Here is a 27,874-nt window from a genome sequence, read left to right as displayed (position 1 = left end):
ATAAAAGCGCGGGTTGATGAATGTACAGTATGTTGTCAAATGAAGACAACACACACCAGACCAGTAGGGCTTTTGCAACCTCTCCCTACTCCGGCCTGACCATGGGAGTGGATTTCCCTTGATTTTGTGGTAGGGATGCCTCCCGATAAGGGTCATACAGTCATTCTCATTGTGGTTGATTATTTGACAAAGCTAGCTCACTTCACTGCCTGCAAAAAGATACCTACGGCCGGCGAGCTGGCACAAATCCTGTTGAGGAATATTGTGAGACTACATGGACTTCCTCAAGTTGTAGTGTCAGACATGGGAACATAATTTCCTGTTAACCTTTGGAAGGAGTGGTGCTCGGAGCTGCGGATCACATCTAACCTATCCACCAGCTTCCATCCCCAGACCGATGGCCAGACCGTAAGGGTCAATCAGACGTGAAACAGTAGCTTAGATGTTTTGTGGATGTCACTACAGAGGAGTGGGTAGATAGCCTTTAGTTAGCAGAAGTAGCGTATAACAGCGCCTCACACAGCCCCACTAAACACACACCTTTTTTCTGCACTTATGGGTTTCACCCTTGTTTCACCCCCTTCCAGCATCCTGTGGGACAGAGATCTGTGCCAGAGGTAAAGGAACGGATCACACATATCCAAAAGACACTGCAGCAAGCTCATAAGGAGTTACTGAAATCAAAGGTGCTATATAAAGCTTATGAAGATAAACATAGACGAGAAGGGCCGACATACAAACAAGGAGAGTATGTGTGGTTATCCACCAAAAACATAAGATTCAAGGAATACAGTATCTTTAATCCTAGATACATCGGCCACTATAGAATAGTCAAGTTGATCAATCCAGTGGTGGTAAAATTAGCTTTGCCATCCTCATTGTGCATTCATCCTGCCTTCCATGTTTCCCTACTAAAACCTTCTCATTCCGGACTAAGGAAGACGCCTACTCCCGTGTTGGTAGAGGGGGAGGCCGAGCATAAGGTAAGAGGTATCTTGGACTCAAACATCTATCGCACCAGATTGTGGGATCTGGTTGCCTGGAAAGGCTATGGTAACGAGGAAAATTCCTGGGAACCAGCTACAGGGGTTCAGACACCTCGTTACGTTCGCCTGTTTCACAAACGTTTCCCTCGCAAGCCTTTCCTCTGTCAGTGCTCTTCGGGAGAGGGATGTACTGTCAGGGTCCATCGAGGAAGACACTGACATCGCCTCCGCTCATGACTGGAACTACATTTCCCAGGTTTCCCTGTGAGGAGCACGTCGATGACGTAATCACGCTTTCGGTAAGGAGTGATTTAGACTCTGCAGTGAGAACCATGGGTGCCAGTTACTCCTCCCGCTGAGACGCAGAGTCCTCTGTGTTCTGTAAGGGCGCACTTGCACCACTTAGTCCTTGTTTGTTCCCGACCACTCAACGGATGTGGCAAGCTGGTTAATTCCTGGTTGAAAATACCGTGGTCCCATTGGTGAAACACATTCTGGTTCTTGCGGGAAATTGGAAAGAGCCCTGTTTGCTCCGGAGAGCAAGCTGGGGGTTTTGTGTACTTTTTCTTTGTTATACCTAGCTGAGAAGGGAGGCGGCTACCTTCCTACTTCCTTGTTGGCGTCCTCTCAAGGAAAAGAGGTATTGTCTTGGGAGTTCGCATAATTACTTGGTACTACCTCGGATATGGAAATTGAGCTGTTTCTTTGGTATCTTTGAGGTTTGCTTACGTTATTAGAGGAGTCTTCTGCACCTGGAAATAGCGCTTTATAACATTGTTTGCTGGTTTGTTTGTTTTATACTCACGTGACATGTGAGTTGGATGGATACAAACTGTTCTACAACATTCTTCTGAGAGGTATCAGAACGTGAAGTTCAGAGTATTCACAAAATCAAAGCTAGACTGACCTGGGAGTTGGATAGCTGTTCTATCGTGCATTATAAGGATCATTCTATATTTTGTTGTGCTCAGTTTTGTTGACCTGCCTATGGCTGGGGCCCTCTTTATATTGTCTTACTAGAGGGGAACCTGAAATTTTGAACGCCAGCCCTGCACCCACTGTAAAGCCTCAGCGCTGCATGTCTTTGGGTAAGAGGTTGAGAGAGCTTTATGAGAGGTACGAGTGAATCCTCACAAATTGAAATTCTTTTTAAGTGTTGTTTCTTTCTTTAGATGTGTACAACAACATGATAACTACTATACGCTGACATAGAAAAGGAAGAGATGTTATTTTTCTTTACAGGTGTATAGATAAGTACTATCATCCTGTAAACTTATATTGGAATCCAGGTTGTGTATATTACAGAGAGTTACCTGATTGTTATTTCTCTGCAGGCCTCCCTCCCCACTGTCCCCAACCTTCCCTTCCCCCGCTTGATCACTGCATGGAGTCTGTATGCTGAATCAGAACGTGGTGGTATCGAGAGGTGGACCATAACGACCAAAATACAACCCCGAGGATCCAAGGCTGCGACACCAGATGGCTCTGCAACCGCAAGTGAGGAAATTTCACTGCTTAGTGGTGTTAATGGAGAGAGTTGGTTGGGCTGCGAGCCGGCAAGCTGCTGAGCGCCCGCACTCCCATTCGTGCTCCAAAGCCCACGGTAGCGCTCGGCAATGTTGCTGCAAGCGGTGATGAAGCCCAACGCACACCTCAAGGTCAGCGATCGAGGGAACAACAGTGCTTGGGCAAAAACTGCTGTGCTAAATAAACAAAGCACACACCTTTAAACAGTATAAAACGCTCACAAAACCACTACGCATAAACTACGCAAACACGTCAGATAAGCTAAATGAAAAGAATGCCACTTAACTGACGAGCAGTGAAGAAAGAGGAAAAGGAAGGGACGTCATCAGAATATATATTGTGGATTGTCTTGGGACTGTAATTACCATAGAGACTACTCCCCTGTGTTCATGGGATGTGTAGTCTATTTTGTTTTACTGTATTTTTTGTGTGTTTTTACGATGTTCTTTAAAACTGCTATGCATAATAAAGTGGAGGAAGATATGCATAATCCTCACCACCGTCCTGCCATAGAATTAGCAGGATTAATTATGGTCACGTCTTTGATAGCCTTACTGAGCTCGCCAGTGTAAATAAGAGAGATCTCCGGGCGGCCCTATACAGGTGTTACAGGGAGGATAGACTTGTTAAGAAGTCTAGTAAATCAAGTGTAACCTCATGCTTGAATATTGAGTATGATCAACAACTGGCCACCTATTTGATTAAACCTATGGGTTATTGGGAGCGTTTTCTCTCTTTCCAGTTAAGGGCAGGTAGTGTGAAGTACCTTTTATGTTTTCCACTGGGCTTCCAAAGTAATCTTGATTCTGTTTCTGCCCTTGTGATGGACGCTCAGGTCAAGCTGTATTTTTGTTGTTGTAAGTATTGTATTCAATATACGAAATAGTTTTGACTCCATTTTTTAGAAAAACGCTAATTATAGTGATACATATGGGACCCTTCTTAACTTAGGAGATGAGGAATTAGTGTTTCATATGTGGGCTTTTTTTAAAACTACTGTCCGAGCTCGTAACGCGATGTCTATTATATAATTGTATTTTATTTTTCTGTAGTGCACCAACATTTTTAAGTATTTCTGTTTTTATGAAGATTACGAATTTGTGTTTTAATGTTTTATTATACGATTGTGCTTTTTTATGGATATGGCTTTTATCCAAATAATGTAATTATGATGATGATGATGATGATTATTTATTATTGTTAATTTTTTGTTAAGCTTCCTGTTTAGGCAAAATTAAGCTTTGATAATATAATACAATATTGTGAGAAGTTGGCATGGTATATGATTTCCCCTAGTCAAAGTGAGCACCTTGCACCATTCCAAACAACCCTTATGGTGATTTAAAAGGTCAACGATAACCTTAAAGAGCTATCCAAGAGTGGAGAGCAGCCTTCAGGCTTAGTCTTGAAGGAATGTTAAGCAGCTTGTTTTACCTGAATGCAATCCTATTGTATTGGTTAAATGAAAGGAGAACCACACAGTAGTTATAAAAATATGCATTTATTAATATAACACACTCTAAATACTTCAAAATATCTGCTACATGCAGATAAACACAAAGCACACAATACCGTACCACAGAAACAATCGTAAGTAGCACTAATACACAATGGGTTCAAGGAGGAGACCAAGGCATTTAATGAAATAGTGGTATTAGAACCACAACTCGAGTCAAGACAGTGTCTAGTGGTTGTAGAATCGCTGGGACCCCAAGGAACTACCCAAGGTGAGTGAGTAGGGAACCCACGGAGGGCGGTTGCAGTATGAGTACACAACCGCATGCTATGTACAATTCAATGGGAGAGTCGCAGTTGCAGTTTTAAAGTTTAAGGACCCTTCCCAGTGGATTGTGAGGAAACCCTTTGGATCATCGAAGGTTGGAGAGCCACCCCACCCATGGATACATTAGTACCAGAGTTACCTATCCCAGGGAAGCTGGGTGCATAGGGCTGAAGTGGTGTCGGAAACAGCCATCGATCTCAATGGAGGACTTCAAGGAAATGCCACTGTGGGAAAGAAAAAAGTGTCAGTTGGAATCCAAAGTTGATTTAGTGTTGAAGAGTACCTGAAAGCAAAGGGGACAGAGTCTGGGTCACTCAGGAGTGACCAGGAGTTCGGTAGACAAATGCCCACCAATGTCGGGTACTTCAGGTGCGTTGAGGGGGTTCTTGACTCTGTAGCCACCGGGACCAGGAGATACCAAGGATAACTAGGAGCCGGATATGAGGTGTCCCACAAAGGATGTTGTGTTGTGCTCTTAACCAATATCTTGGAGGAGGAGGAGCTAGTTCGAGCAGCAGCTGTGTGGCGTGGAGCGCGGAGAGTGGCGTTCTCGCTGCGGGTCTCGCCAGCGGGAGTCCGGGTCCGCGTTTCGTATCCTGAGGCCCGTCTATCCCGTCTATCCCGTTTTGGCCCGTGGGACGGAGAACGGTGGTCGGAGGTCGGAGGTTGGCATCCAGCGCATGTGTGGCCGGTGCCGCCCACAACCCCACGAGCGCACGCACTTGCGAGCCCGCCAGAGCCCCACCAGAGCCTCGCCAGAGCTCGCCAGTGAGGTGAGGTGAGGAGGCTAGAAGACACGGAGACAAGAGCTGAGAGCTGAGGGTCGGGCTAAACTCCGGTGCTCGTGTTTTGGATCGGGGCATACAACAAGACAGCATAAAAAGTAAGAGGCAGTGGAGGAGGAGGCAGTCAGTCAGGCGGCCATGGCATTGAGTGGGACGGCAGCGTCTGGAGAGTGTCTGGAGAGCGAAGTGAGCAAGGCGAGCGAGCGAGGCGGTTGGGGAGTTGTTGGTGTGCACCCCTTGCCTGCCTGCCGCTGTACATTCATTCCGTGTGACTCGCTTGTCTCGCTTGGACCTCAGGGACCCCAGGGACCCCAGGGACCCCAGTACATCTTTTGTGGTACCCCGCGACCTTTAGTGCCGCTCGTAGTTGGTTTCTGGAGTCTTGCCTTGCCTTGCTGTCACTGTGCTGGGGGTGACCTGCCTTTGCTGCTGATTGCACCCTGGAACTTTGTTTGTCAGCTGGAGACCGGGACTGCGAGGCCCACCAGGCAGTGCGTTTTCCACACTCCGCACACCTGCCGCCTCTTCCCGTGTCTCCACCCCTCTGCTGTACCCGCTGCCAGGGCCCTTTAAAACACGACTCACTGCCCCCGCTCCGCGGGAGCCGCTCGTAGTCAGTTTCTGGAGTCTTGCCTTGCCTTGCCGTCACTAAGCTGGGGGTGACCTGCCTTTGCTGCTGATTGCACCTTGGAATGTTTGTCAGCTGGAGACCGGGACTGCGAGGCCCACCAGGCAGTGCGTTCTCCACACTCCGCACACCTGCCGCCTCTTCCCGTGTCTCCTCCCCTTCTGCCTGTTTCCTGTATTTTTAGGCGGCCCTACTGCGCGTCAGCGGGACGCGTTTGCGGGACGCAGCTCGGGACGAAGCCTGGACAAAGGGCGGACAGTCTGTGACAGTCCGTGACTGGCCGTAACTGGGCTGGGCCAGGAACCCTGCTTGTTTTTGTCGAGGTACATCATTGCCACCTGTCAAGTCAGAACAATCCTTGTCTACATACCCCTGAAGTCTTTGTTGATTTATCCAATTGGCAAACGATTCTTCTTTCTGGTTGTTACTCCTAGCTGTTTACTAACTAATTGTTTTTAACATGTCCAAACAAAGGTCTTCATCTGTACCTAATACTATAGATAATTACCTGGTTCAGGTGGTAAGCAAAATAAATAGCACAAGACGTATATCGCTGGGCTTGAGCTCACCTCCTGGTACTTCTATGCAGGGTTCTCTGTTGGACTCAACTGTTTTAGAAGTCCCGGTACAGGTACATAGTAGTGATGCATCAGCCACCGAGATAAGCCTTAATGCTAATCTTGATTTGAACATCTCTTCTGATGTTAATCTAGATAATGACCCGGGTGACCAGTTAAACATAATAGAAGATGATTTCCCTCCCCCTGTGTCTGCGCCTATGACTAGAGCTATAAGAGCATGCCGAAAGGGTCAGAGCAAACGGGGTGGGTTACGTTCTAGCAGAAAAAGAGCAGCTTCTCCGCCGAAAGCAGTTGCCATAATAGAAGATAATGGGGAACAAGGCGAAAATGAGATATTTGGCGATGATTTGATTAATAAGCTAGTGAGTATCATCGACTCCAAGATGAAATCGATAATTAAACCACTAGTAGCCAAAATTGATCTATTAACAGCTAAAAAAATAGACTAGGGGGACTGTTAAATAAGACAGTGGCGGAGGTGGGTAACATATCAACCTTAGTCACGAACAGGGTCTTACTACCAACAAATATCCCTAAGAGAGGGACAGGGGGTAATGGTGATGTAAGACCAGTCCCACCTCATACTCATACTCAGCAGACAGTTGGTGCAGGTGCCAGGGTAATACACGACAAAGACTTACCACCAAATACTACAGGGATTGGTGTTGACCAAGGCCCGGTCCAACTCATTGTTGAGGCTTCTCCCCTTGTCCTGGTTCTGGCTAATGTACCTTCCCTAAAACCAGGTCAAGTCGAATCCACTTCTTCTTTGATTAGCAAAGCATACCATTGGCTTTGTAATAATATGATGATATCTCCGAGGGGAAAACAACTACTAGCCGGGGAAATCACCATGGCAAGAAGGGTGGGCTGGATAGGGAATAGCGCTAAAAAACTTAAAGGAGACTGTGTAGTTCTGCATTTTCTAAGCCCAGAGGTACTCCCGGAGCGTCTAAGATATATATTTCCTCCTCAACACAGGACTTTTTCTATAGGAGAAGTAGCACAGTGAACCCAAGTATTTTAAAGACAAAATGGAACTCGGTAACAAACAATTGGGGTAGGGTTGCACAACCTAGCGAATGGGGAATCAATGTTGAAAATAGATTTGCGGCATTGTCTGACCTGAATGAATGCGATTGACTTGAGAGGCCAGGTACTGGTGTGGTCAAGGATTTGGGTGAGTTAAATTTGACCTACACTTTTGCTGCTGAAGATATTGGATTTTCTAATGTAACTCGTATGGCTGAAGGAAGACTAACAGGTGATATATTCCCTTTGGCTAATAGCAAGAAGAACGAGCCCCCAAAGCTGCCGTCGGAATCCATCGCAAAGTCTGAGACTGATGTGTGTGCGGCTGTCTCTGTCATGGACACTAACAATGAAAACATCACAGGGGGAGTAGTTGTTATTGATGGTATTAGCAATGAAGGTATGTTGACTGGATTCGAACAGGAACTACTAGAAGAAAGTGTTGAGAATGCCTTAATAATGGTCATGGATGACATTGAGGATAATGGGGGGAAAATTTTCTCATGGAATATTGCAGGCTTGGCGTCTAAACTGGACTCTGGAGAGTGGCTCCGATTTGTCAATTCCTTCGATCTTTGTATATTCCAGGAGACTTGGTTATGTGAACCATCTTTTGCTCAAGGATACTTGAATTACTTTGTGCCAGCTTTAAAAGGCCCAAGGGGCAGACCAATGGGTGGTCTAACCATTTGGGTGCGGCAGTCTTTGAGACTTGATGTCAAAGTAAAAGAAACTAGCCATAGAGACATTCAACTAATAACATTGAATTCTGATATTTTGGGTACAATAGACATCTACAATGTATATGTGAGGAGATCTAAGGGAGGGAGATCAGAGGTATTGGCGGCCTTGGGCTCCCTACTTGAGATAAACTCCCAAGATAATCATATTGTCATTGCAGGTGACTTTAATCGAACATTTGAACCCTGAGCCATAGATGATGATTTTCTAGGGGATGAAGAGGATTGGCATTGGGGGGTACCTAAATTAGAGTTGAAACCAGTTATGCGCTGGACCGAAGATGTGATTAGTATGAATGCCCTATGTTTTGAGAAAGGTCTAAGGGCACTAAATGGTAGGACGTCAGGTGACAAAAATGGGTCCATGACATTCGACAATGGGCGGCACAGGAGTAGAATAGATTATGTACTCTGTAGTTTACAATTATGGCCGATGTTAAGCGACATGGAGGTTGTGTGGAGGAGTGAGAGTGATCACAATCCTCTGTGTATAAAGCATAAATGTTGGTCATTATCCAAAAGGACCACCTGTTCTACAGCTCTTGGTCCACCCCTAACTGTCCCTACTAACGATATGCGTAGGTTGAGATGGATAAATGTTGCAACTAATCAAGAGGCTATGGACAATATCAAAATTGAAGCTGACAAAACGATAGCAGCCATGGAACATATTAATTCTTCTAGTTTTGCGCTGAATGGCCTGGCAGCTATCCACGACACTCTTTTTTCAGTAATTAAAAAACACTTTTTGAAGCCTGTAAAAGGCAAGGGTGAGAGAGTTCCTAAGAATGCAAAATGGTATAACGTTCATTGTAGGGATGCACGAAATGCCCTAGGTACTGCCCTAAAGGGTAGGGATACTATGGCTATACAAGCCTATAGACAGGAATATAAAGCCAGTATAGCAAACGCAAAGAAAGCTTGGGATGAGTATCACTGGTCTGAATTAAAAAGGGCCAGTGACAAGAAAGATTCTAGACTGTTCTGGGACATTGTTAAATGGGGTGGAGAGGGGAAACCTGAACCCCCCGATAACAATGTCCCGGAAGATGAGTGGGTAAATTGTTTTAGAACTCAGTATGCTATGACGAAACAGGTTACATCTATAGCAGATAAAGACTATACCCACTTTAAAGATAAATTTTTTAGTCTACAAGAAATCCTGGTGGCTTTGAGCTCGGCGAACAGTGGCCGTGCACCAGGCATGGATGGTGTACCCGCCGACGTCTTTATTAATGATAAAGAACACTGGTGTAAGTACATCTGCCTCCTAATTAACAATATCGCCAAGGGTGCAGAGGTACCGAAATCCTGGAAGGGAGCAGTAATCATACCAGTGTTCAAAAAAGGTGACCGATCCCAGCCCAGCAACTACAGGCCAATTAGCCTTATTGACACCGTACAAAAAATAATAGGGCGCGTGATCGTGAATAGGCTTCTTGACTGGGCTGAGGACAATGATGCTTTGTCACCGTTTCAAGCAGGATTCCGTAGGGCCACAAGTACTGTGGATCAGGTTTTCCGCTTTAACTTACTGCAATGGAAGACCGTGGTGCTGGGTGGAGGCAGCCTATATGCGGCTTTTGTTGACTTGCGGGCTGCCTTCGATATTGTGCCGCGGTCAAAATTGTGGTCTGTTCTTAAGAACCTGGGTGTTCCTGATGATTTACTAACCTTGATAATGCGGCACCACGAATCAACATTCGCCAGAATCCAGTGGGGGGGCCAGGGTCAGCAGACTGCGGACTTCCCGGTAGAACGGGGCGTTCAGCAAGGGTGTTCAATGGCCCCCACTCTTTTTACACTGTATATTAACGGTGTTGTATCCCGCATGCTATCGGCAGAGTTGGATGCCCCTTTATTAGCTGGTAATAAAATACCAATTTTAATGTTCGTGAATGATACGCTCATCATATCAAAAACTCCAAGCGGCCTACAGCGAGCATTGGCTATCTTTGATCTATTTTGTGGTGAGCACGGCTTGGAGGTCAATGTGTCCAAGACAAAATTAATGATTTTTAATCCGCCTCCCAGTTTTAAATCTAAAATCATTATGAACGGTCGGCCTCTAGAAGTGGTGAACATTTTCACTTATCTGGGTATTCATATCTCGAATAAGAATGGTTGGAGTAAATATATAGATATAGCTACATTAAGACATAGGCAACTCCTATCCGGTTCCGAACATAGAAAGTCCCTGACGAAACCTATAAAGCCTGCTTTGCAAGTATACGAGGCAAAGGCTCTAGGCTCTGCACTATACGGTGCTGGACTATGGGGTTTCGAGAAGGTGGCTGACCTACAAATCTCGGAAAATAAGTTCTTTCGGTCTATCATAATTTGCTGATCTTTTTTAGATAGGCGCCTTGACACCTTCGGGTTTAGTACGCGCAATACAAATTGCTTAATAAATAAATAAATAAATATCACTGGTCTTCCGAAAAGTACTCCCTTGTTGCCCCTCAGGTATGACTTGGGTAGAAAAATGGTTACAGACTTGGTCAGACTTCGACCAGTTCTGTACTGGAGAAGGCTCTGGACTACGCCTGAGCTTTCCCATTATGCCAAGGTTTTTTTAGATATTATCAAAGTGGATACATTTCATAAAAACCGGTGGCTTAATTCCCTGAAAGCTATTTTGAATGACTTGGGAATGAGTTCCCTTTGGTCAGACCCAGCTGGAACAACTTTCCCTACCAAAAGTACTTTGAAAGAAATTTATTGGGAAAAGGTAGCCTCTAGGGGTTGGAGCAGCCCTAGCATAGGATCGATGACTGTGGGATTTTTAGAGGCTAAGTTGTACCCCTCTCTGGAACCTTATTGGATTGTATAACTAGGCCTAGTGATCGAAAACTTTTATTCCAATTGAGAGCAGGTTCACTACCTCTTAGATCTTTGACTGCTAAATGGGAAGGTGGCCTGAATGTTAGCTGTTCTGTGTGTGGTTCCTCGAATGAAACAAAGGGCCATTTTTTATTTTCTTGTACAGCCTACTTGGACCCAAGACGAGTATGGCTAAAACCGATGTGCAAGAACTTAGGGACTACTAGTAGTATAGTTGCCTTGCGTATTATATGTACCAGTAGTGAGATATGGATATCAATTGCAATTGCCAAATACCTTGGATGGGCATGGTCGATCAGACAGAGACTGCTAGCCACTTGACTATTCTCTGTCTGGGTAAACTGCATGGTCAAATAGTCAGAGACTGCTAGTCATGCGACTATTCTCTGTCTATGTAAATTGCCCGTATAATGTATCCATGTTATATTCATAGGAACTTGTTAGTATTGGTGTCTTTTTTAACTTTTTTAAATACTTATTTGGATATACTAATGATATATGACATTTTTAAATTTCAATTTGTACACGGAGCCATAAAAACTGTAATAATATGCTTTATTTTTCCATTATAATTGATTGATAATTTAACTGTATTTTTAAATTGTTCTTGCTTTTATGAGTGAAATCTCGAATAAAGCATATTTTGACTTGACTTGGATGTTGTGTGCTGAGGTGTCGGTCTCCGGCTGGAGCACCAACAAGCCTTGGCAGTGGCAACCCACGAAGATGGTCAAGAGGAGTTACGGTTCGGATCAGCAAGGCTCAGGAGACTCACCAAACACAGGGAAGTTGGGACAAGCCTGGAGCAACCATTTATTTTTCCATGTTGCCTAGTGTGTCAAAGGGCTATCCAGTCAGTGGTCACAGGCCTGTACTAGTCATGGGTGCATGAAGCAACTGGTTCAGTGGTATATATTGTTTTAAAACACCATGTATGGCTGGTACGGAATTGGATTACATAAAACATGTGGTGGTCTTTTTTGTATTTCACTTTTTTCTGCAGAACAAGTATAGGTGGGGTGATATTTAATGCATTGGGAGGATGTGTGTTGTAAATTTTTATAGCTCAGTTAATTCTCATTTTAAGTATTGCTGAATTGATGGCTGTGTAGTGTTTTCTTGAGTGCCAACAATGCTTCCTTTGTCTGGCCAGTGTGTGCTTGCCATAGGTCACCATTTGTTTTGTTCCCAGTGTTCATAGGCCTGCCTGTGTTCATTGTTTTCCATGCCTCCTTGTTTGTTGCTGTTTGACTATTATTATTATTATTAAATTTATATGTCAGCGCAACAGCTACCCAAAAGGGTTTCCCGGCGCTCAGAGTGAATAGCAGAGGGCGGGGGAGACTATGTGGTCGTTGGCCATTTTGTGAAGCACCCAATGTGCTTTTGGCATGGATCCATGCTTGCTGTTGTTGTTTGACCCATGTGGCATTTTGTGTAGCCAGATAGTGTGCTTTTGCCATAGGCCTGCATGTGTTCTTTGTTGTGGCCAAAATAATTTCAAAAAAGGGGGTGGTGATGGACAGAGTATCTGAGTTAATCAGAACACTCCTACCCAGTCAACAGATCAGGGCTTGATCCATCACCGTTTTTTAGCTCACGGCACCATCCCAGTTCAGAACCTGGCTACATGCAAATTAGTCTGTCCCTGGCCCAGTGCATCATGGGAACAGGGCAGACCAAACTACCAAGCCAATTCTTTACTGGAAAGGAAACAAGCTTCCGGGGACCGGTTTCTGGCATTACAGCCGTCTTCGGCCCGGCTGCTTGAATCCTGATGGTGCAGTGAGCCAGCTTTGTTGTGGCCATGCATCATTGCTTGCTGTTGTTGTTTGACTATGTGTTGGGTGGACATTTTGTATAGCCAGCAAGTGTGCTTTTGTCATAGGTCTGTATTTATTCTTTATTGGGGCCATGCCTCTTTGCCTGCTGTTGTTAGTTGACATTGTGATTGTTGGCCATTTTGTGTAGCCAGCCAGTGTGTTTTTGCCACAGACCTGCATGTGTTCTTTGTTGTGGCCATGCCTCCTTCCTTGCTGTTGTTGTTTGGCCATGTGGTTGGTAGCCCTTTTGTGTAGCCAGCAACTGTGCTTTTACCATAGGCCTGGATGTGTCCTCCGTTGTGGCCATGTTTTCTTCCTTTCGTATCGTTATTTGACCATGTGATCAGTGGCCATTTTGTGTAGCAAGTAAGTGTGCTTTTGCCATAGGCCTTCATATGTTCTTTGTTGTGGCTATGACTCCTTGGTTGCATTTGTTGTTAGACTGTGTGGTCGGTGGCCATTTTATGTAGCCAGCCTGTTTGCTTTTGCCATAGGCCTGCATGTGTTATTTATTGTGGACATGCCTTTTTGCTTGCTGTTGCTGTCTGACAATGTGGTTGGTGGCCATTTTGTGTTGACTGCCAGTGTGCTTTTACATTATTTATTTATTTATAAGCTTTTATATAGCGCAAACATGAATTGTGACGGTATCAGAGCACTTTCCAAGAGGGGGAAGTAAGAGTTAGGGAAGAGACAGGAGCAACAGTCACATACGTGAAAGAGGTACAAACAGAAGAAATTAACCAGATAAATAACTAGACCTCCATAGGAAGTCAGCAATATAGTAGTCACGATCAAAAAATGAAAATAATCACGAGCAAGATCAGGAGACAAAAGGAGTGATCTTAGGGGAATCATTTGTTCATCAGAAGTGTTTTCACACTTTCAGGCAGATTTTCGGAGGCAAAGAGTTCCACATTTTTGGGGCGATATCCGAGAAGACTCTATTGAAAGATTTGCTTTTGTGAAAACATTGATCTGGATTCCCCCGTTAATTCCAGCTTCTCTGCCAAATTCCTAGGAGTTTGAAATGTAAGGCTTTATGAGTCATGCACACAATTTTTGCAGCATAAGGGAGCCAGTTAAGGGATTTCAGAACCAGGGAGATGTACCTGTTCCTTTTTGTTCCAGTGACGAGTCTGGCAGCAGAACTGAGAGAAGCCCTTAGAGGGGCCAAGTTGTATCTAGGCAAGCCACAGAGTGAAGCAGTTCCATAATCCAGCCTGGGCAGGATGAGAGCTTGGACCACAGATTTGAGGTCATTTTGGGGGGTGAAGAGTTTTAGTTTCCTTAAAATGCTCATCTGATAATTCACTCCTTTGGTGGCAGTAATGATGTGATTCTGTATGTTTAGTTATCTCTTTAGGGTAGTTCCCAAAGATCACACAGAGTATATCATGTGAGGAGAGCAGCTGAGGACCGTTAGATGCTTCATCAATAGGTCAATTTCAGATTGTGGTTAGGTGGGGTCATGAGGAGCAAGTCCGTTTTGGCAGCATTGAGTTTGAGATGGTTGCAAGTAAGCCAATCCTGGGTATTTTCTAGAATAGTGCTGAAGGACATAATGCCTTCTGGGGAGGAGATTTTCAGATACACTTGGGTGTTGTCTGCATACATGTGTTAGGATTTGCACCATAAACATGGCTAATTCCCATACTGTGTATTAGAATTGACTCAATATATGTAGCATGTACAGTCTTTATTTTGATTTGCTTCATGGAATTGCACAAGTGTGAAATTTCATGCTTTTATTTTTCTTTTATAAATTGGTATGGTTTGCTGTAATAAAAGTTGTTCTTGGTATCTGAATCCATTTAGCTTTAAACAACTTGATCCAGCAGAACTAATGACAGTTAACATGTGCCTGCCACACCCACTTCACAGTTGGCAGTTTGCATAGGAAACCGTGGATCAGCAGGACTAATGGCAGTTAACATGTGCCTGCCACACCCACTTTTACAGTTGGCAATTTGAATTTCTGTTAAACCACCCCACCCACCTGAAGGCTATAAAAGGCATGAAAGCAGAATGAGATGTGCTTGCTCTCGTCTTCACGACTCCCCACTTACCTGATTTCCTTCGAGTTCCCGCGCAGCAGGCAGCATTCTTCCTCATCGGTTCCAGTCAGTTCTTGGTGGTTTTCAGTACAACACCACATCTTTCTCCTTCGTTCCGTCTAGGAAATAACTCTGGCCTGCAACAAAGCAAGAAAAAGCAGCGCTCTGTCAAGTATGGCATTTCTAATTAACAATGCTTGCAGTGGAAGCGCGTCAAAGATTAAACAGGTACTTTTCTGTTCTAATTCCAAAGGCTGATAATTTATGACTTTTGCGCTACAGAGGAAATGCTCCAAGGTTCATTTAATAATAGTTTCTTTGTATTTCAAGAGTGAGACCAATAAGACTTTTCAAAGTAAAGAGAGACAGACTCATTTCCTACTCATAAATAAGTGGACATTTTCTGCTGAAACTTATTTTGTGTTGTATCACTTTTATTTTATGATATACTTGAAGACAAGAAAAAGGTGTTTTGTTAGGAGCAGCCTTATACACATGTGTTTAAGAATGTCACTTCAAGCAGGTGATACATCTGAGGTTAAAAGGGAAACATTATCTCAGCTATTTGTTGAGCAGCAAATTAAAGTGAAAGATATTTCCCCAGAAGAATTGTTGTGTTTACAGAGTGGTTGAGATATTGTGATCAGCGCCACAGTTGTGCCAAGATCTGAATCCAGCAGAAGTGTTTTCTTTTTGTTCTTTTTTATTTTGCCCCATTTTCCCCCTTCACCTGAAGATCTGTTCTTGTTAAGCTGTGTTGTATATATGGTTTGACAGGCTTACATTTTTGGGGGGCGTAGAGAACAAGCGTCTCATCTCTCAAATCAAACATCCTGGATTTCAGGTAAGTGTAGACTTGACAATAGCGCAAGCCTTCACAAAAACTCAAGTTCTTATTTGAGAGATATGGACCCAGAGAACGATCTCATTGATGTTCAAGCCATGGCCCAAGCTTTGATTGAGGACACTAATCAAGATCAAACTGTAGGGGAAATGCTACAGAATCTGCAGTTAGAAATGCAACGATTAAGAGAAGAAAATACAGAGTTGTGCAATTTACTAATACGATACAAACCTAGGGACTCTTTATGGGACAGTCTCTTTCCTAAAGCCTTCAAGACCCCTGCAGAAACTGGTGCTAGATCAAAAACGTTGAACACTTTCATGGCTTCTGATGCAGCATCATGGCCAGTACATGTAACAGTAACAGTTCCTAATGATGTACCTTAGGCTGCACCGGAAAGTTTCTTTGGTGATAGTACTAAGTTTAATGTCTTTATTAGTCAGTGCCAACTGCATTTTATTTATAAGCCACAAGCTTTCCCTTCCAATGCATCCAGAGTGGCTTTTATGCTGTCTTATTTGGGGGGCACAGCCGCTAATTGGTCTATCCCATACATAGATAATAATGACCCCATCATGTATAATTGGCAGTTGTTTAAAGCCACCATGACCAAACTTTTTGCTAAACACACATATGTTCAGGCTAGTGATTACGAGTTATTGAATTTAAAACAAGGAAGTAAGGACATGTTATGTTATTTACCCACCTTTAGCAGGTTCCTGATGGAGATCTAATGGTCAGAGGAAAATGCACTTCCCTATTCTATAGGGGATTCCGGGATGACTTGAAAAAAACTCTTGCACATATTGTTGAGTTACCAGAAGATTACTCAGACTTTGTAAATTTAGTGGTAAAACTTGGTCATCACCTTGGAGAAAGAAAAGGGAAAAAATCTAGGATAGATACTAGATTGATTGTAGTTAAGAATGACAAGAAAGATGTTGAAAGCAAATTACCAGAACCGACGCAGATAGGAGGGATCAACGGACCATTATCTGCAGAAGAAAAGGATTGGAGGCGTAAATTAAATCTATGCTTATATGGTGGTCGGCCTGGACATTTTGCGAGAGATTGCTCATTTGAAACAAAGGTACCCAAAAAGATTAATGCCACAGCTTCCATTAATACAGAGCAGGAAAACTAAAGAGCTAGTCAGGAACGGAGTGCGCCTTGACGAGAGACACAGTTTCACAGATCTCCCAACAATTAGCCAACACAGTAGCTCGTATAACCAGATATTTCATAATTCAGGTGACATTGATTTTAGATACACAATTCAGTTATTTAGTTCCAGTTCTTTTAGACTCTGGAGCAACAGGAAACTTCCTAGATATCTGATTAGCACAGAAATTGCAAATTCCTTCAGTATCTAAGGCACAACGAGAACCAGTTTGTGCTGTTAACGGTTCTGCATTGTCATCAGGATTGGTAACCAATCAGACTTGTACCCTCACTATGGTCTGTCAGAATGGTCACACAGTAATAATAAGCTTTGACCTCATAGACACACCCACCTTTGGACTTTTTTTTAGGTGTTCTGTGGTTGATGGTGCACAATCCTAAAATTAATTGGGATTTAAGAACAATGACAATGACAATGACAATACTTTATTTGAATGATTAATAAAAATCAATACAAAAAGGAAAACTATCAACATTAAAAACATATTTAAAATTGAATAAAATGATGCGTATGTAGGGGGCACGTTTTACATGGGACCTTCTACCAATTAAAAGTCAAATTGTGCCGTGGCCGGACTATCAATTAAGGCTTTTCGCGCATGGTAAATACATTTTGCAAAATTTGCCATGTGCTTCACCGTGTCCAGCAAATATAGTTGAAGCACTGCCTCTTTTACCGTCCGTGTTCCCAGTTGGAGAAGGATAGGCCTTAGATGGATTCTACGGACTGACGACAAGGCAGGGCAGCATAATAGGATGTGAGACAATGTTTCTCGCTTATAGTGGCTGAGACGACACTCCGTGATTGCTGGACTTACTTTAACCGTAGGATACAGGTGCTTTAAGGGAAGCACATGCCATCTTGCTGCCAGGATCCTTTGTAGGGCTTGCCTGCCCAACGGCTGTAGAAGGTGAGGTTTGTGGCCATTTAAAATGTGTGGAGAGCTTTGCGTCTCGTGGAAGCCTCTGACTGTCAAAGCTTCAATATCCAATTTTCGTGACCAGAATCTTACTTGCTTTTTTATTGCTGTTTTGACGGTCGTATACTTTATTATGTTGGGGTCCCAGTTCTCTATCGCTAAATTTAGAAGCTCTTTGGCTGAAGTTAGACCTGCTGACCACGGATTACCTGGTTTTTTGAATATTTTATTTATGACAAACTTCATCGAGTTCTCTGATGCCATAGTGGTCAGATAGTAATATTTTGCCAGGCTTGCGAATTCTTCCAAAGTTTGCCGGTTGAGGTTGAATTCAAGGCGAATTAGAGTGTTCCTAGTGCATAGCGGAAGGCGAAATAACTTCTTGTAGGCTGCGCAGTTGATTTTTGCAATGTCTTGCCCCAATTTGCCTGGGAACGCCTGTATGGCGTAATTGAGGGAGGGTAGTAATTTTGCTCTCAAAACTCATTGGATGGCCACGGTGGTCGGACTTTGCAAGGTGGCATTGAGTTTGCAAATGGCATAAGTAACCATTTTGGCTTTCTGCTGGAGCTTGTGTCGGTGAACCTGTGGCCGGCCAGTATCGCTGAGCCAAACTCCAAGGTAGTTGTATGTTTGAGTGCTAGATAGTAATAGCGATCCCAGTCTCCATTTTATCAACTTCTTTTTTGGGTAGCGGCCAAAGATTAATATCTTGGATTTTGAAGGATTTGCCACCAGCCTATTTTCAATGTTTCTACACTGCTAATGCTGTCAGGCCTTTTTGAGGACCGAGGCCTTAAAGGTGAGTATGTGGCTATTGTCCCGTTATTTATGTTCATAACACTTGGACTCTGTATTGGATTTGGAAGGGGGAAACATGTTGAATTATTCTTACTTCTGTTTACCTCATGCTTGAGATCCATGACCAATGTACTCATTATTTCCGGGAGTTTTTCCAGAGACTGCAGTAACGGGGAAAACCCGCAATCATTCGGTTTCATCATTATGTCTGTGTCTGCCTGCGCTCTACGTATTAAGCAGTTTAGATGTTCCAGTTTTGAGTCCACTCCGGAGATCAAGTTTACTACGGACTGCAGAATGTTTATTTGAATGTCAAGTTTGTCTGCGTGCATTAGTGCGGCATCTCATATTGTTATCAAGGCTCCATTAATTAATTGAAGGTAGTTTTCTATTTTTTGTGGGGCCAAGCTAGTTTCCTCGGGCTGCAGCTGTTCTTTAGAGTCTGCTAAACTTTTCTCCAAATCTGAGGCAAGATGTTCTTGTCGTGGGGGGACTGCATCTTCATCGTCGTCCCCTAATTTAATGGACGCATGGATTTAAGAACAGTGACTTTAGATTCTTTACATTGTCGGTCACATTGTTACCAGGAAGCACACATTGACTCCATGACAATGTTACATTGCGTCACCACCACAACACCTTCTCCTACTATACCTAATGAATATCAGAAGTTTAAAGACATTTTTGACCCTGTAAAAACTACTACTCTACCCCCACATAGATCGTACAATTGTCATATAGATTTAACCCCAGGAGCGCCGCTTCCCAATAGTAGATGGTACGCTCTTTCAGAGGAAGAAACACAATACCTACGAAGTTATTTGGATGATATATAGGCCTTAGTCTTTATCTGACATCCTACGTCCCCGTCTCTTCGCCACTATTTTTTGTCTCAAAACGTAAGGGTGGCTTAAGAGCGTGCATTAACCATCGCAGGGTTGAATAAAGCTGCTATTAAAAATAAGTATCAGTTACCATTGATCCCAGTCTTACTTGACCAGCTGTGTCAATCCACTGTGTACACTAAATTAAACCTTCGAGAGGCCTATCATCTTATACAGGTCAAAGAGCATGATGAGTGGAAGACAGCATTTAGACCCAACTTTGGTTTATTCGAATACACTGTCAGGACCTTTGGACTGTGTAAAACCCCTGCGGCCTTTCAATATTTCATTAATGAGGTCCTAAGTGAGTTTCTTAACATCTGGGTGATTGTGTACATAGATGACATTCCCATTTTTTCAAAAATAAAGAAGAACTTGTGCAGCACGTAAAGGCGGTGTTGAAAAAATTACAATAAAACCACCTCTTTGCGAAATTGGAGAAGTGCATATTTAATACTGATACTGTAGAATTTTTAGGGTATTGTTTGTCACCAGCTGGCATAACGATGGATCCAAAGAAAGTAATTGCCATATTGTTTTGGCCAGACCTGACTTCTGTTAAGGAAGTACAAAAAGTGTTGGGATTCGCCAACTTTCATAAGCATTTTAACCCTCAGTTTGCAGAAACTGTGGTGCCCATCACTAAACTGTTGCAAAAAGGACAGGCTTTTTCTTGGACACGCAAGGCAGCCCAAGCTTTCAGCAGATTGAAAGAAAAATGTACTTCAGCCCTGTTACTGAGGCATCCTGATCCTGTGCTCCCCTTATTTGTGGAGGCGGATGTGTCACAGGTTGCAGTGGGAGGAGTTCTCTCCCAGAGGGATTCACAGGATGGGCAATTACACCCTGTAGTATTTTACTCTAAAAAATGTCTCCCTGTTGAGCAGAACCTTACGGTGGCTGAGGGGGCTACTAGCAACTAAACTAGTCTTTACAGCATGGCAACATCATTTAATGGGTAAGCATCATAGATACATGGAGGACCAGAAAGGAAACCGCGATTTCCTTTCAAAGGAAGACGGGGATTGGGTGTTACGCGACCGGAAACACTTATAATGTATCTCTCATTGGAGATTCAGTACCTTTTACAGTTGCTCCCTATTGATTGGCTAAGATCTTTTTGCGGACCTAGTTGAGTGCATAACACTTGTTGTCGAGGCGGGAACACACGCAACCGCTGACTGGTCAATGTACAGTTTAAAAGGAATCCGTGGGAGACAGGCCGGTGCACAGCAGATGTTCACATACCCGATGCCGCCGGCCTGGATCGCACACAAATGAATTATGGCTCTAATCTAGGTAAACACGGGGGACGACTTGTTAAATTAAAAACCATCTATAGATGTCTATCATTCTGGTTGAGCAATGTACTTTTTTGATTTACAGATGGAGGACAACAGTGTTGCTTGAGAACTCCCTGGGGTGCCAGACTAGATATTTATAAATTGGAGGTAAGCCTTATTACCCTGATGGAATACTGGTTGAGGGGTGGTTTGATGGCCTCAATAAAATATACGAGTATAATTGGTTTGTGACTCTCTTATTGATTTCAGGTTGAAATTGCGAATAATACACACATGAATTAATCCAGGCCCGATCTTATACTTTTTGTTGCTCTGAGGTGAGATCTGGCTAATTCTATCATTTGTAATGGTCTACACGAGCATGCTGCTCGAGTGATAATTTTAATAGGATATGTATGAATTAGACAATATTTCCCAACGGTGACAACACAACATAGACTTTGCCACGATGATTAATCTTTTATGGATATAGCGAGAGACTTATACTCTTTTGATTTGAAGTGAATGTGTATGGTTTGAAGTCTGATACTCAAACTTTTCCTCTTTGTTTTGTTATATTTTTTCTGCAAGTGAATATCCCAGTGGTGAGAATTGAACACACTGGATTTGAAACCGAATACAGGCCACAACATCACTTGTTTACATGCAGTAATTTTGAGGTAGGCACTTGGGAAATGATAGGTTCAAATTGTAGAAACTTGCCTTATTCTTACATATACTATTTTGGCAATGTTTTGTTGAATACAGATGGTGTTAGCGAGTGGTTGGACTGATAACATTGGTAACGTACTTGAGGCCTGATACTCTATACCTGTTTCTGTCTTAGACTGCATATACTTACGGGGAGATCACAATACACTGAATCTGAACACTGAGTACAGGCCACCGCATTAATTTATCATATATATTCATTTTGAGGTAGACTTCAACAATGTTTCATTTCTGTATTTTGATGTGCATTATAAGCTCTCTCTCCATGTTCTTTTGTTTTGTGCTATTTGTGAATATCAGTTTGAACAATGTGAATGTTCTACTGGAACAATTTCTGTACCTTTTAGAATGGTAAATAGGCAGGTGTAAATGATTTTGATGTTACTTCAGCTGTTATGAACATGTTTTAGACTTTGGGATTTGAATGTTACAATACTCTACTGATGTTATTTTCTCTGAATATTCATTTACAGCCCTGATGACGTCCATCCTGGACGAAACGCGTTGGCTGTTTTGAGTTCTCTGCATTTCTACACTTGGAATTTGATTTTTTACTAATTGTACTGGTGGAACTGGATTACTGTCGCTGATACTGAATGAACTTTGTGATAATAAAATCTTTGGAAATCAACATTTGAGCCTGCGAATTTGTGATGAAGAAGATGCTCCTTCTATAGAATTTTGATTCGGCCTGGTCACCCCCACGCTCCTGTGCCTGCTGCCACTGCCGCAGCCCCAGCCTCCCGAGGGCCGCCGAGCCCACACCAGCTGTTCCCGCCGCCCCAGCCTCCCGAGGGCCGCCGAGCCCACACCTGCTTTTTCCGCTGCCCCAGCCCGTGGTCCCGCCCCCCCCGACAGCCGATTGGCTCGCGCTCCCGCCTCCCCGCAGCACCCTCCCGACCGGCTCCCTTCTTATGACGTCCCCAGAGCGACCGCGCAGCGGACGCGCGCAGCAGGAGCACCGAATGAGCGCCGAAGGTGCGCCAAAGGTAAGCCCGTCTACGCCCGTCCGCGCCTGGACCGCGCCCAGCCCCAGGACCCCTGGCCCCCGCAGACCCCAGCCCACCCGCCGGACGTACGCCGCCGCCACCCTCAACGCACTCAACGCCGGCCGAACCCCTGGATGCTACCGAGCCACCCCGAGACGCACCCACGGACCCTTCATCTGCCAGTCCTGCAAGTTCTCCTGCACCCGGACCTGCACTGCACCAGCGTTCACCAAGCAGAACACCAGCAGCAACCACCTGAAGTACATCCTGCTCAACACCCGCTCCGTCCACAGACACGCCGTCGAGCTCTGGAACCTGCTCGACACCACAGACCCAGACATCGCCTTCCTCACGGAAACCTGGATGAACGCCTCCTCAGCGCCCGACATCGCCATCGCCATCCCGGACGGCTACAAGATCATCCGGAGAGACCGCGTCAACCAGACAGGAGGAGGCATCGCCATCATTCACAGGAACACCATCCGCATCACGACCAACACCGACGACACCATCGCACCCGCCGAACACCTGCACTTCCAGATCCACGTCAACCCCAAGACCACCCTCAGAGGCACCCTCATCTACAGACCCCCGGGACCACGCACACAATTCAGCGAGGACATCACCGACTTCATCAGCCCGCTCGCCCTCCCCTCAGCCGACTACATCCTCCTCGGGGACCTCAACTTCCACCTGGAGAACAACGACGACCGCAACACCACCACCCTGCTGGAAAACCTCGCAAACCTGGGACTCAAGCAGCTGGTGACCACCCCCACCCACCTCGCCGGACACACACTCGACGCCGTCTTCTCATCCAGCAAAGACATCGCCTTCAGCCACGCCACAGGACTCCACTGGACGGACCACAGCTGCGTCCACTACACCTTCAGAAGAACGACAACCCACCACCACCAGGAACAGGTTGCCCGAAGAAGCTGGAACAAGATCACAGCCGACCAGCTCGCCGCTTCCCTGAGTCAGCACCCTCCCGCCAGCTCAGCGAACCCCAGCCAGGCCGCCGACAACCTCACGAAGTGGATCAGCAACTGCGCGGACGAACTCGCCCCTCCGAGGACCCCGCCCAGCAGACCCGGCAGCAAGAAAGCCCCATGGTTCACCGACGAACTCAAGAGCTCCAAGAAGAACTGCCGAGCCCTCGGGAAAGTCTGGAGAAGGGAACCAACACCGGACAACATGACCACCCTCAAGCTTGCCACCCGGAAGCACCACCAACTGATCCGCGCCACCAAGAAAACTGCATTCAAGGACCGACTGGACAACAACTCACACAACTGCAAGGAACTCTTCAACATCGTGAAAGAGCTCTCCAACCCCAACGCCGGAAACAACGACATCACCCCATCGCAAGACCTCTGCAATTCCCTCGCCTCCTACTTCCACAACAAGATCGCGGACATACACAACAGCTTCAGCATTCAACCATCGCACACAACGACCGCTGCAACGCCGCCCACCACCACCCTCCGCGCCTGGACTCCGATCAGCACCGATGACACCGTCCGCATGATGAACTCCATCCACTCCGGATCTCTGACCGACCCCTGCCCTCACCACGTCTTCAACAAGGCCGACACTGTCATCGCACCCCACCTGCGGGACATCATCAACACCTCCTTTGACACCGCCACCTTCCCGGAGAGCTGGAAGCACGCCGAACTCAGCGCTCTACTAAAGAAACCAACAGCGGACCCCAACGAACTCAAGAACTACCGCCCCATCTCGCTCCTCCCGTTTCCTGCCAAAGTCATTGAGAAGACCGTCAACAAACAGCTGGCCGCCTTCCTCGAGACGAATGGATCCCTCGACCCCTCACAGTCTGGCTTCCGAGCCAACCACAGCACCGAGACCGCCCTCATCGCTGCCACCGATGACATCCGAGCCCTGATGGACAACGGAGAAACAGTGGCCCTCATCCTCCTAGACCTCTCCGCGGCATTCGACACTGTCTGCCACCGCACCCTAGTGCAGCGCCTCAGCAACGTCGGAATTCAGGAGAAGGCACTGGAATGGATCGTCTCCTTCCTCGACGGAAGAACACAGAGAGTCCGTCTACCACCGTACAAGTCAGAGGCCACCGAAGTCATCTGCGGCGTCCCTCAAGGATCCTCGCTGAGCCCCACCCTCTTCAACATCTATATGAGCCCCCTCGCGCCCATCGCACGCCAACACAACCTGAACATCATCTCCTACGCCGATGACACCCAGCTGATCCTCTCCCTGACCAACGACCCCGCCGCTTCCAGAGCCAACCTTCACGAAGGGATGAAAGATGTAGCCGAGTGGATGACGACCAGCCGCCTGAAACTGAACTCAGACAAGACGGAAGTCCTCATCCTGGGCTCCTCGCCCTCCGCCTGGGACGACTCCTGGTGGCCCCCCGCCCTGGGCACCGCACCCACACCGACAGACCACGCACGCAACCTGGGCTTCATCCTGGACTCCTCCCTCTCCATGACCAGACAAGTCAACGCCGTCTCCTCATCATGCTTCAACATCCTGCGCATGCTACAGAAGATCTTCCGGTGGATCCCCACCGAGACCAGGAAGACGGTCACCCAGGCCCTCGTCACCAGCCGACTGGACTACGGCAACGCCCTCTACGCCGGAACCACCGCCAAGCTCCAGAAGAGACTCCAGCGGATCCAGAACGCCTCAGCCAGACTCATCCTCGACATCCCCCGACGCAGCCACATCTCCGGACATCTGAGAGACCTGCACTGGCTCCCCGTCAACAAGAGAATCACCTTCCGTCTCCTCACCCACGCACACAAAGCCCTACACGATCAAGGCCCGAGCTACCTCAACAACCGCATCAACTTCTACGCTCCCAAACGCCACCTCCGATCAGCCAGTCACGCCCTCGCCGCCGTCCCCCGCATCCGAAGAACGACAACAGGAGGAAGGTCCTTCTCCCACCTGGCCGCCAAGACCTGGAACTCCCTCCCTCCCGACCTGCGCCTGACCCAAGACCACCTCTCCTTCAGGAAGAAGCTCAAGACCTGGCTGTTCGAGCAGTAGCAGCACCCCCCCCCCCTAGCGCCTTGAGACCCTCCGGGTAAGTAGTGCGCTCTATAAATGTCCTTGATTGATTGATTGATACTAGATATCCTGTGACCATTTTTAGTTTTCACAAGAATTTGAAATCCTTTAGTTCTGTCAAGCCATTTACACCTCGTCAAAAGCGATGGTTAAATTTCTTCAGCGCATTTGACTTTGTCATTACTTACCGGCTAGGCTCAAAACAAATCCAATCAGATATTCTTTCATGTTTTGGGCATACAGCTGACTTAAGGAAATAGATGGTCAGCCCTCCGATTATTTCTCCTCACAAAATTGTAGCACCTATTGTACAACAAAGTTACATGACTTTGATATGTTATGTTATGTTAGGGTTTTTTTGTAAAGCGCACGTACGCCCGTGGGCTTCATGGCGCTGTTGAAGTAGGAACCTAACACAACAACTTACTGAAAATAAGCCTGTCTGCACAGCCAAGTTTTATAAGAACGTCTAAAAGTTAGAAAGTCTGGGCTGAGCCGAAGGGAAAGTGGTAGGGAGTTCCATAGGACAGCAGCTAAGTAATGGAAACAGCTGCCGCCCTGACGCTTTCTCGTGTAAGAGGGAACAACCAGCAAGTCTTTATTGATGGATCTAAGATTGCGAGTGGGCTTGTATTTGGAGACCAACTGATTGATGAACTGAGGCCCTATGTTTTGTAGACTCTTGTATATGATACAGCCGGACTTAATGATACGAGAAGAACACATTAAGTTAAATATTCAGGAATGGTTATCAAATCCCAAAAACACAATTCAGGACTGGTTATTCTACTATAAGAGTTTTTTATTTATTTACACTATCGAATTGCAAAATAAAGTGTTAACATGGAATCATGATTCAGCCTTAGCAGGACATCCCGGATATCAAAAGACCTTAGATAATAGTAAGAAACAATTTTGGTGGTCGTCCTTGTCTAAAGATGTTCAAAACTACGTAGCATCTTGTCCCATTTGTGCCAGAAATAGATCTTTACATAAAGCACCAGCAGGGTTATTACAACCTTTATCTACTCCCCCAAGCCTGTGGCATTCTATTAGTGTATACTTTATTACTAATTTACCAGTAGCCAATGGGTACACCGCCATCCTTGTGGTTATAGATTATCTGGCAAAAATTGCACATTTCGTTCCATTGCGTAAAATACTGACTGCAGTTGAATTTAGTAACATTTTTACAACTAATATTGTCCGTTTGCATGGCCTGCCATCTAAGATTATTTTAGATCATGATGGACAGTTGACGTCAAGGTTTTGGAAAGAAATCTGTACATTTCTGTAGAGTCTTCACTTATACCTGCAGTCACTGATCGTTTGCAAAATGTACTGGACATTCAAGAAAAAGCCAAAAAATATTTAAACAAATATAAGACTTTAATAAAAAAAAACAAGCAGATAAACACAGAAATTCCGCTCAATGTTGGAGATAAGGTCTGGGTATCCACTAAGAACCTTAACATTGTAGGCCCTAGAAAAGTACAGCCATGTTCTATTGGACCATTTTCAATAAATAATCTCATAAACCCTGTTACAGTTCAATTGGATTTACCCTCTGAATACCCTGTATACCCCACCTTTCATGTTTCTCAGTTGAAAATGTACAATCCTGCAACTAGAAAAGAACCCCCTCCTCCACCCATTCCCATTGACGGACATCTAGAATATGAAGTTAGGTGCATTCTTGATGCTAAAAGAATTCAAGGATGGCTCCATTTTTTATTAGCCTGAAAAAGGTTATTCCGATGCAGAGAATTCATGGGAACCAGCTTTCTTTGTTCATGCCCCCAAATTGGTTTGACAGTTCCATCTACAATGTCCACTAAAACCACACCCAGTAGAGCGTCCTATGAGAGGGGAGACTGTTAGGATTTGCACCATGAACATGGCTAATTCCCATACTGTGTATTAGATTTGACCCAATATATGTAGCATGTTCAGTCTTTATTTTGGTTTGCCTTATGGAATTGCGTGAGTGTGAACTTTCCTGCTTTTATTTTTCTTGTATATATTGATATGGCTTGCTGTAATACTGTTATAATCATTAAGTAGTTCTTGATATCTGAATCCATTTAGCTTGAAACAACTAGATTCAGCAGAACTAATGATAGTTAACATGTGCCTGGCACACCCGCTTTACAGTTGGCAATTTGCATAGGAAACCAGGGATCAGCAGGACTAATGACAGTTAACAGGTGTCTGCCACACCCGCTTTTGCAGTTGGCAATTTGCATTTCTGTTAAACCACCCCACCTACCTGAAGCCTATAAAAGGCTTGAAAACAGAATACGACATGCTTGCTCTCGTCTTCACGACTCCCCACGTACCTGATTTCCTTCGAGTTCCTGCGCAGCAGGCATCATTCTCCCTCATCGGTT

The sequence above is a fragment of the Lissotriton helveticus genome, chromosome 1_1 (assembly GCF_964261635.1).
Source record: "Lissotriton helveticus chromosome 1_1, aLisHel1.1, whole genome shotgun sequence".
NCBI lineage: Eukaryota > Metazoa > Chordata > Amphibia > Caudata > Salamandridae > Lissotriton > Lissotriton helveticus.
Note: the sequence above shows the minus strand (reverse complement) of the source record.